Source organism: Melopsittacus undulatus, chromosome 9 (genome assembly GCF_012275295.1).
Source record: "Melopsittacus undulatus isolate bMelUnd1 chromosome 9, bMelUnd1.mat.Z, whole genome shotgun sequence".
NCBI classification, from domain to species: domain Eukaryota; kingdom Metazoa; phylum Chordata; class Aves; order Psittaciformes; family Psittaculidae; genus Melopsittacus; species Melopsittacus undulatus.
In genome coordinates, this window is record NC_047535.1 from 21,034,147 (window position 1) to 21,043,848 (window position 9,702).

Genomic DNA, 9,702 nt, shown 5'->3' on the forward strand with positions numbered 1-9,702 from the left:
AGAATAATAAATAATAATATGTTACAGTGACTGAAAATACTCCCAGAATATGGTAAATTCAAGTAGTAACACTTAGCTTGGCTTTTCTGTTGCCCAGCAATGAAAGGTTTAAAGTTGAGGCAAGATGTGATAAATGAAGCCAATGAATACTTCACAAATCGTTCAAAAGAAATAAAGAGAAATACTCCCACTTCAGAATCAGCTGTGATGAATTTGTGTACTAGTGACAATCCATAGAAGCTCCCAGAGGGCATTTTGTTACAAAGAATTTTGTGGGAATTTGTTCAAATTGTGATATGCTCTGGTTTGAAGTGTCAAAGGTGGGTAATAAATGGCACTGGCTAGCATGTGACGTAGGAGTTGTTAAAAGTTGCCCACTGTTATTGTTAATCTTTCCCAACCGCAAAGCAGATTGATACTGGGTGGGTCTTAAAATGAAAATTGATATTGGATCAAAACCTGACAGCTGTATGACTTTTGCTGGTATTAAGACAACACTCATTTCGTTGAATCATTCAATATAATCTTGCTGATTATAAATCCTGCAGAGCATCTGCACATCCTAATCACTCTTTCTTTCTTTGTTGAGTACATTTCTTGTGTTTGTGTGAGATTACCCAGCTCCCTGAGTGCTCTACAGTGGCATTTCTTGGCAGAATGTGCCATTGCTTTTAGTATGATATACTTCAAAGTATTGTGCCACACTGCCGCAAACTGCACTCTAAACCAGTATAAATCCTTTCACTTTCATTTCTTTGTTTTTCATTCTTTAGACCTTATCTGGGAAGCATTAAAGGCAACCAGCTTTTTGGCTTTCATGCCTGCCTGAAGGTGTAAGTACAACAATGCTGGTGCCAAAATGACTAAAGAATCAGAATGAGAAACTCCCTGAGTGGAAAAGGGGTGGGAGGGAAGCAGGAAAATGAGCAAAGAAGGTGAAAGAAGAGCACTGAGGAGAAAAAAAAATATTTCTTAATTACACTACAAACTTTCTCTTGCAAGTCTTGGATCTCACTGTAATTAAAGTAATTGGCATGTGGCAGTGTGATACAGATGGAATTCAGACACTTTCTGCACTGGGCAAAAAGAGTTTAAATTTTCATTTGCTAGCTTGTGAAAAGGCTGTGTTTGGTTTTTTTGTTTGGTTTGCTGTCAGTGGGGTTTTTAATTTTGGTTGGTTGGTTTTGGTTGGTTTTTGGTTGTTTGTTTTTGTTTTTCTGTTCTTCTTTCATTGTGTGCAAAAGTAAGAGGGGGATTACATGGCTCTTAAGAAAGAGAAAGCACATGGATACAAAGATCTGAGTTCCTCTTTAGGCTCGCCAATGCTCACCTTGTATCACAAGGAGTTGGATCTCCTGCAGGGATGTCCCTATGATAAATCCTCAGAATATCTTAGATACCATTTAGTTGTTTGAGGGAGATTTTGTCTAGTCTGGAAGCAGACAGGAATTAGAGACATCCTGGACTCATCTAAATCCTTTTAAAATGACTGGAGAGAAACTGGATAAAAATCTGTTCTCTTACTCCTTCTTCTTACTGAATTCTCATCAGTTTTGAGGTTTAAAAGGTAAAAGTATGGTAAAGGATAATGGGTTTGCAAGAGAGAATTTAGCTTCCATTGATGGGAAAAAAGCAACATATGCAGATCAAATGGTTCATGAAAGCCAAGTACTTGCTTGCTGCTTCCCTACAGATCACAGCTCTGTAAAGTTTGATTTGGGTCTGGAGACTTTCTTCATACATCCCTTGGGCTTTGAGAAAACTCAAGATTAGTTCAATTGAGTTAGTAACAGGGTTGGCACAAAATGCTACCAATGGCACTGTAGAAGCCATAAAAAGCCTGGCTGATTTGACTGAGGTTGATCCAGCCCCTGTGCAGGACAGCTGTGTCAGCTCTAGCTGCCTGGAAATATCTGGAGAATGGGCAGTAGAGTGAAGTCACAAACTCTTAGGACACCAATTCTCACTGTGGTGGTCTTTGAGACAAAATTTCAAGTTTTCTAATGCAGGTTCCAGCTGAGGAAGTGCAAAGTTTCTGTTTTTCTTTTCACTGATGTCAAAATAGACTGTAGTTTTTCAGCACAGCTATTTATCAAGATATGCCTGCATAGGTGGGTTTGAAATAAAGGAAATTAGCTGCCTTTGTCCTGTTTCCAGATCTGTAAATCTAGAATGGTAGAAGGTCCTGTCTTCAGCCTTCCTTTGAGGAAAAAAATACCAGCTTCCAAGGGGACTGCATTATCTCTCAAGAAAACAAGTCTATCCCCACAGCAGAGAAAAGACTGATGAGTTATAAACATGAATGGAATTCCTATTCTGAAGACCAAGCTCACTCTCTCAGTGCTTAGTGTTCCCTAATTGTCTTGTTTACAGTCTGAGGATCAGAGTGAGTGAACCCTTAGGGAGCATGGCAAACCTTGACTTTTCCCTGGGAAAAGAATGTAATATTCAGTTATCCTGACTGCTTCAGGTGTCAGTGTGTTCCAGTTACGTGTAAGCAACATGCCAGCAGTGGTGTGTACTGCTGGAATATGCACAGCCTACTCTGCAGTATGAGCTTTAGCGACTTTCTGGTGTTCATATGGATGTCATTGATTAACAGGCAGTGGTGGTTTTGAAGTCTAAGTTTTGTAACATGCTTTTGAGTTTTAAGGTTGAAATTTTCTGTGTGTACCAGTAGGAGAGTTCAAAGCCTCAGAAAACAGCTGGTGTATGTCTTGAACATTGTTGTTAGAGGTGTCTGTGTTCTAGTAACAAGTGCCTCTCTTCTGCGAATCGGTATGTCTGTCTCTGCTTGCATGACATTTCAGTCCTGAAAGGTTTCTCTTCATGATTGTTGCAGTCTGCCTAAATAGGTTAAAGAAGGAGATTATGCTGTTAATTAATGAACAAGGTGTTTGAAGGCCTTCTTCTGCCCTCAATGTTTTTGATTTTTCTTCATTTCCTATAAGGTAATTAATTTTTCAAGGGCATCTCTGCCCATTGCTTAAACACAAAAATTGTGACCAAAACCACTGTTGAGTTTAATGGTAAGAGAGGATTATTCTCATAGGTGAGAGTATCCTTTCTCTTCACCTTTCTTGGAGTAAACAACAGTTGAAACAACACAGTGAATCCTTTGTAAGGATTTTCATCCTGTCACGCAAGTAAGGGGTGCACCATTGTCTCTGTTCCTTGTCAGCTCTTCTGTCTCTCTGGAAGCAAAGAAAACCTTCGTTTGCTCTTCTTCCAGTGAGTCAGTATCAGTCTTTCTCTAAACCCGTTGTGAGATCAAAGGTAGGGGTCATCGGATGGGAGAGCTGCTACTGTGCAAACTCAGCAATGGAGCAAAAGCAAGAATAGCATGGTTTCCCTCTGCTCACTGTCCCATCTGCCAGAGGTAAGATCAAGAAACTTGACATATCCATAGTTGTACAAAGCCAAAAGGAGAGCTTGTTTTGGAGTACCTGCAAGGAGGCTCAGCTCTCACCCCTACTTACCGGGAGCAGTAACCCTGCTGGAAGCTAGCGCCGCTTAACCAGATACTTTAATTAAAATTATCCTAAATTAACAAACTACAAATTCTGATTCAGAGTCAGAAAAATGTATGTAAATCATTATAAAAGTTTATTGTCTCAGATATTATTCATTATTAAATGTTTTCTAGACTTCTGTGGTGAAACAGAGCCAATGGTGATTCGTTGTGGAGGTCACATATGCTCTGCATATGTTTAGCATATTTCATAGGCCTAAGTATTTATTATAACTACAAATAAGCCTAAACTTAAGACTCAGTGAGACACAGGCTCAGGTGTACTTTTAAATGTTTTCGTGGGCTGGAGCTGTGTGTAAAAGTGAGGCTTTTCCTCTGGTCATGCCACACAGATTCATTGTAATTGCCTTAAAGGTTGGCACTGAAAAGTGTTTTATTTTAAAAAGCTTGAAGTGAGTTGAATAGTTATTACTAGAATGTTCCACGATCCTTTCAGGAAGTAGCTGCTGACTTATTCATGATGTGTTGTCACTGTATGCCTTTGCTTGAGCATCTGCAGGTATAAGCAAAGCCATGCTGTTTAAAAGACACCATCTCTCATGTGCAAAATTGGGTGTATAACATTCTGTAGGGCGAGTCTGTTAGTCTGGGAGTTTTGTTTTGTTTGTTGTTTTTTAAGTAGACTTTTTATGGCACTCAGAGTTCTGAATATAAGCAGAAAGCTGTGAGATAAATACATGGTGCTCTGTGCTTAGAGCTGCATTTCCTGTCATCCTTTTGTGTGTCTAACAGATATTATTTTATGGTGGAAAAAGTTATAATGTCTTTAAACTAAGGAAATAAGTCCAATGAATCATGCTAAAAGGCAGTCTCATACTGTTGTCATTAATGGCTTCCCCTGAGAAACTGGCAAATTGATAAATTAAGCCTTTATCCTGTGACAGCCTTTCACACACTTAAGATGTAGTCCTAGTTTAGTCTTCAGCAGCATTAAATCAATCTACTACAGAAATTCTTTGCCTTGCTAGCTAGGTACAAAAGAGATCTAGAGACTTCATGCCTCGGTTCGCTGTTTAGCTCTGTGTCAGTGTTTTGGCAATCACAAGAGGCTTAAATTTTGTATTTGTGTTGAAATGCATCCCTAATTAAGATGTCTATACTTTTTCAAGCCTCTCTTCTTGAAAACCAATTAATACATATCACACTAGAACACAGTCTTTTTATTAAGAATCAATTAAGAAAGCTATAATGATGCCAAACAAGGTAAAGCTTCTAGTGTGCATCCTACACAGTAGATCTTGAAAGATAGATGTGAAGTCAAATCTCACTTTGAACCTGCTTTCATCTATTAGTATTAGTAAAAAATTCTGTATGATGTCTGTACTAACGTGAAGCTCATAAAAACCCTTTTAAGCAAACTAAAATACACTTCCATAAGTAAGAGATGAATTTTAGTTGCGTCCCCTGTGAATGTGGAAAACTGATATTTTTGTTTCAAACTTTTTTAGGAAGGTTTATAGTTTATTTCATTGGCTATTACCAGATGCTACTGAATCATTACTATTTGTCAGCATCTCCCTTTGCATTTTTTTTTTCATTTCCTCCAACTGTAAAAGAATTTTTGTTAAGACGAACTGTCTTCATAGAAATACCAAGATGTAGTCTTTCAGCTTTGTATGTAATATGTTGCTTTAGTTTCTCAGGATTCCAAGTACTAATTTGCTTTTAAAATGCAGATAGTGATACTTTGAAAGACCTCTGTGATACTGTTGATTACTGTGTTTTGTGATACCTGCAGAACTGAGATGCCAATGAGAATCTCTGTTGTGTGAGGATTGCAGTAACAGCTGGTACTGACTGGTCTTAGCACTCTGTTGGCCAGAGTGATAGAAAACATGGCAAATTTGACTAAGCATGTGTCATAAATCTGAACTTGGGCTTCAGTATTTAAGTTGAAAATACTGTAGTTGATTATGGTATCATTAATGTTTTTAGACAGAATGTGGCTAAACTGAACACAGACTTATATATTATAATCTGTTTTACAGTATATGTATTACCAGTGCAGGCTATGATTAAGAAGAATAAAAAAGATGATGAAAAACTTAAAATAAAAGAAGATAAGATGGAAGGAAAATTGCATAGGTCATCTTCACAAAAAATAATCTTAAATTATATAATTCTTGTGGACACAATGAATCTGACAGCATCTGTCTTGTTAAATGAAGGGCTCAATTGTTCAGCTTTTGATTGCTCTTGTTCTGTCATATTTATAAAGGAAACTAAATGGTTTGTGTCACTTTTAAAAAGATAAATATGATTGTGAGGATTTGAGATGACTTTGTTCCCCGTTACTGTTGCTAAGTATGTCGTGGTTTAAACCAGAATGTAGCCCCCACGGACTGGGACAAGAACGGTTTAATAGCTAAGGTATAACATAAATCACTACTGCCACTACTACTACAAATAATAATGATACAGCAAACAACAAGTGAAGAGAATACAACACCTCACCAGTCACCGACCCATAACTTACTCCACCCTGCCTGGCCAACCACCACGTGCTACCTCCTCCATCTTCCCCCCAGAGCTCCACCTTTCCAGCTCTCTCTCCCAGTTGCATCCTGGGCATCACGTGCTATGGTATTGGCTAGCCTGGGTCAGGTGTCCTGTCTCTCCTTCCTCCCGGCCTCCCCTCCTCCCCGGCAGAGCACGTGCTCAGAAAAGGCCTTGAACAAAAACACCCTCAAAACATGCTCGCTATCAAGCAACTGTTCCCAGCCCAAAAGTCAAAACACAGCACTGCACCAGCTACAAGAAGGAGAAAAATGACTGCTACTGCTCAACCCATGACATTATCCACCCCTTATTCCATACCATTCATGTCATGCCCAGATCCCACATTTTCAGTACACCATCACTCTTAAGTCCACCCCTCGATCATGAGTCAATCTCCATGTTGCATCTCTGGAATGATGGCTTCAGGTATCTGGGCCCACCAGGCTCAAAATCATTCACTGTCCCCTTCAGCATTTCTACAGCTTGCTGCTGGGGACTCCATACAGCTGCCTTCCAAAGTTTCCAAAGCACCGGAGGGACCCAGTGGACCAGATACTTGGCCATACTGTCCCACATGCCCTGCCACTCATGACTGTCCAGCCTTGGGGACAGTCTCCTGGTGCTCCTGTATACTTGTCTAAAATTAGACAAGACCCAAACCTGACTCTGCTTAACTTCTGGGATCAGGGCTGATGTAGCTGCCCTGCTTGCCAGTTCTCCCACCACCAGCTTCTCTTCTCCTGAGTCCGGATCTTCCTTCTCTGCCTTGCTGGGAAGTGCTGCGTGGTCTCCTGCATCCTGCTGGGGCTCGGAGGGTGACTTCTGGGGAATACTCTTGGCTGCTGCGGGGTTCGGAACGGTGGCGGGACTCGGTTCCTCCACTGCCTTGCTGGGAAGTGCTGCATAGTGTCCTGCATCCTCCTGGGGCTCGGCGGGCGACTTCCGGGGGACACTCTCAGCCATCGCAGGGTTGGGAACGGCCGCGGGACTCACCCCCCACTCTGCCTGGTCCCGCTGCTCAGCTACCACCTCCCTCTGCTCCTCCTCCGCCTCTTCCCGCTGCTCTGCCACAGCCGTTTGGTTCCCGGTGCGGCTCTCCCTGGCAGCCTCAGCTGCCGGCAGCTCCCGGGGCCGCTCCTTCCCGGCTTCATGCAGCCTCACGCAGACGGAGGTGAGGACAAGGGCAAGGACGGCGAAGAGCAGCGGGACGGCCTGGTACAAGTCCCAGTCCACGGCCACGTCCATCCCCCCCTGCTGCCGGAGCCCCACCATATTACAAGCCTCTGACATAAAGTACAGTGAAACAAAAACTTTAGCCCAAGCCCCATGATTGATAAACACGAACGCAGCTAATCCATACTTAAAGTACCTGGCAAAATCCTGAAACTGTGAGATCCAGAGAAAAAACTCTGAGAGCCAATAAATCAGCATTGTGACAAGAGACCATAAATCCGCTCAGATCTGTTCTTATCTCAAACCCTCATGCCCCACGTTGGGTGCCAAAAATGTCATGGTTTAAACCAAATCCTCACAGTACTCTCACTCACTACCCCCTTGCTCCCCCAACTCCCGGAGAGTTAGGAAGGAAAATCCAAAGAATGTAGCCCCCACGGGTTGAGATAAGAACGGTTTAATTGCTAAGGCACAACACAATCACCACTGCCATTATTGCTACAAATAATAATGACAAAGCCAATAACAAGCAAAAAGAATACAATACCCCACCAGCCACTGACCCATAACTCACTCCACCCTGCCTGGCCGAGCACCGCGTGCTCCCTCCTCCATTTTCCTCCAGAGCTCCACCCTTCCAGCTCCCTCTCCCAGTTGCATCCTGGGCATCACGTGCTATGGTATGGAATACCTCATTGGCTAGCCTGGGTCAGGTGTGCTGTCTCTCCTTCCTCCTGGCCTCCCCTCCTCCCCGGCAGAGCACGTGCTCAGAAAAGGCCTTGAACAAAAACACCCTCAAAACATGCTCGCTATCAAGCAACTGTTCCCAGCCCAGAAGTCAAAACACAGCACTGCACCAGCTACAAGAAGGAGAAAAAATAACTGCTACTGCTCAACTCATGACATAAGTACTATTATTAAAATACAAACTCTAAAGAAATTGGCAGAATGCCTTCATCTTTGTTGATCAATACAATACATAAAACCAGTAACTCATAACCAGAATAATACTGTTTGTCATAAGTGGTAATGCCAGGAAAATCTGAGTATTGAGATGAATCTTTTTGTTTGATTATGCATGTGGTTCTCAGATTCTGTCTTGGCACAAGTTTGATGAGTCTGGCCCTCTGCTAATATAGTATGTCAATTTAGTCGTATATTGAAATATTTGCAGCATCCAGATATTAGAAGGGAAGCATGAGAAACCAAAGTCATGTTCTAGTCCTTCAACCTTCCTAGGTTACTGGCTTGTTCCAATAAGGGAAAGCATTGAGTAATAACTGACAGATCTCCATTCACCTCCATCTTTACCCTCATTCATTGCTTCTCCTAGCAAGTTCATTAACTTCTTGGAGTTCGTTATCACCTTCATTTCCTATAAATCCTTTAGCATTTTATAAGTCATTAACATACAGAGGGCTACTCTTCTTTCTTGGTATCATGAGCTTTGTCCCAGTCACAGGTGGTAATTATTGGCCATTAGTTTTCTTTGTTTAGCCACCAAATTTTACATCACATCCTATTCCTAGCAAGCATCTCACCTTTGGGGGACTCTCGTTAGGTTTTTTTGTCTCTGTGCATCTAGCTATGCTTGGAGAACATATGTGTTCTATCATATTTCCAGGTTCTTGAAGTATTGATTTTAAATTATATACAAATTCACATTTGATTTCTTAGGCACTGCACTTGATTTCTATTTTAGGCAATGAAAACCCCTCGATTTCATCTGCAGTGTAACAAAATACTCAAAAGTATTAAAAAATGCTGTTATAAATTCAATGTCTTTTAAGTTGGTGAAGGCTGAGTAAATTCCAAGAGGGAGAAGGAAGGAGTTGTATTTGTGTGCTGCTGGGATACCGGGAGACTTTTTCACTAATAGACAGGGGGTAAATATTTCAGGGAAAAAGGATGAAGGTTGATGACTCCCTTCTCTCTTCAGTTTTACAGATGAATGAATGAGTTTGATTTTGTACTGAACACTGCATTTAAAACAGCCTTCCATGAGGCTTCTTTCTGACAATATCTGTTAATCTGTTTAACAAGATTTGAAAGAAAGCACTTTGGCCAGGTTCCTGAACTGTAGTTCCTTTGTCTTGTGTTATAGATTTTAGAAAATTTGTTTCCTCAGGTCTGATTTGGTATTGACTTATTGTTAGGGCTCTTGATGACACATCTTCTAAGTATCACAAGGTTTGGAGTAATTTTTACACAGGTGAACCCAGGCTGTGTGTCTTCTGAAGATGTTATTCCAAATATCAATATGGAAGACAATGTGTGTGGTGGCAAAGAAAGAGGAAATGGGGATTTTGGGGTTTAACATTAAATATTCAGTTCTCAAGTATAACTCAATTTTATTTGTTGGATTTAGCTAGACTGTAGCCCAAAAAAGAGGTCATTGGGCCTTCATCCAGTAAGGCACTTAAACATGTTCATAACTTTAAATTATGAGTGATTGGATTCAAATAATGACCCTAAGTGTTTTGTTTGACTGGCTATCC